Below are 2,170 nucleotides of genomic sequence, written 5' to 3'. Positions count from 1 at the left end.
AGAAACGCTCTATCACGAAACGGAGCAACAAACTCCGTAGGGTCGTTCCTAGTCTCTTCACCGAAACGTAACGCCACCCGTATTTGTTCAGACGAGAACTAAACTTCTTGATTATTGACTGTTGCTCTCATAACCGGGGGCTCAACACGACAATCATACTCCACCGTCTGCCAGAAATCCTCGATATTGGGTAAGGATATCGGCAGAGTCGTCGTGATTGCGTGAAATATCCTCGAGCGTATGAGGAAAGAAATGATCTCACGGTAGTCTTCAACACCGCTCATTTCCGGGTCTAAGGTGATGAACATGTTGTGACCCGGAAAGAATTGCCTCTGGTTATCACCGTCATCTCCTCCAGCACCTCCAGCACCGGCAACAGCAGCCATCTCTGCAACAAACGGACCAAGTTAGATAAACATTAAGACATAACACAAGTTCGCTTGTTACCATGAGCGAAGTTGTGATAAAAACTGTATAGGCGAAGTTAAAGTTGGGGCGAAGTTGAGAACAACTTCGCTTCATCTTTAAGTTCGTCTAATAATTGTTAAGTTAAAAGGATCCAGGCGAAGTTAAAGTTGGGGCGAAGTTGGGAACAACTTCGCTTCATCTTTAAGTTCGCCTCACCACAACATCGCCTCAGGCGAATTTAAGTTTCAGGCGAAGTTGAGTATCAGGCGAAGTTACGGATAACTTCGCCTCAGGCGAATTTAAGCTCCAGGCGAAGTTACGGATAACTTCGCCTAAACCTTAACTTCGCCTGAATCTGAAACGGCGACAGTAAGGTTAATCGAAATCCGGAAAACCGGTGTTTCGATTAACTTTGACGATTGAGGAGGCTCAAACACAAGATATTAATGATAACTAAACGACCAGTTTGTACATGAACACGTAAAACAAGTTTTGAACTCGGGTTTAAAGATCGGTTGTTCGAGGTTATTAACCGGTTGTCGAAACAACCTTAGATTAACATCAATGAACATATAACATGTGATAAAAGAACCCAAACAACCTTTAGATCGGTTTGAAATCGAAGAACAAGATAACAAGTTTTGTATCTGTGTAAGTTCGCTGTGAAGACGAGAATAAGTTCGCTGATATTTAGAATAATGAACGAATTGACTGTTGAAAATCCTTATATAGGGGCGAAGTTACGGATAACTTCGCCTTAATTGGAAAAATGTTAAACTTATAAGGTTAAATTTTGTAAATATATAGGCGATGTTGTTGAACAGGCGAAGTTACGGATAACTTCGCCTAGGCGAAGTTATCCACAACTTCGCCTGTTCAACAACATCGCCTATATATTTACAAAATTTAACCTTATAAGTTTAACATTTTTCCAATTAAGTTATAAAACTTTCCTTTAAGAACTAAATGACACGTTCAAGTCCAAGTAACCCGTTATAAACAAATACAACTACAGAAAAAGAAAACTTTAAACAATTTAAGTATAAGGGATCAAATTTCAGTCTGGATAGGGACTGCTACGTTTTAGAAAAGATCCGAACAGGAATCATACTAAGTATGTGACTGTCACATAGATCCGTGTTTAGCTGTATTATGACATAAAGAGACAGGTTGTAAGCAGGTAATAGACTTAAGATGGTTTTCATCGTTTCTGTGATACGAGTTAAGTTCAATTAAGCCTCAAAGTTTAAGTGGGCAACAACTCAGAAATATTGATGCCTCCTATCTATCCTCAAAGCGTATTTGGCTTTCCCCAAGTCACCTCGAATTGACTTCGACCCTTAGTGTCTGATTAAGTTTGTAATTAATCTTCATCTCCTTCCCGTTCTCTTTCTTACTCCATGATTAAGAAGTCTTGATATTTTCATCTCTAGAATCTTTCAATAACTCATAAGTGTTTTTTTTTTTTTTTTTTTTTTTTTTTTTTTTTTTTTTTTTTTTTATGATAAACTTTACATAGACTTCAGAGTAGTAACCAACTGCAAGTCCCGAATCTGGATCACTGCAGTTTCTTGAAACGCTATCTTCACGGGAATCAGAACACTTACGGGCTCGTGTATGACTGGGTAATCGCTTTTCTGCCTATCATTCGGAAAGATATATATGAAGACATGCAAAACTCGTAAGGAGTTTCCACGTAAAATCAAGTAGTTTTAGTTTGTATCACATCTACTTTTACGCACCATAAAAAGTTACCATGACA

This window comes from Bidens hawaiensis, unplaced genomic scaffold, assembly GCF_021521415.1.
Source record: "Bidens hawaiensis isolate Kalapana, Puna unplaced genomic scaffold, B.hawaiensis_p1.1 tig00044190_1, whole genome shotgun sequence".
NCBI classification, from domain to species: Eukaryota; Viridiplantae; Streptophyta; class Magnoliopsida; order Asterales; family Asteraceae; genus Bidens; species Bidens hawaiensis.
The sequence above is the reverse complement of the archived record's forward strand: the minus strand, read 5'-3'. Positions refer to the sequence as shown.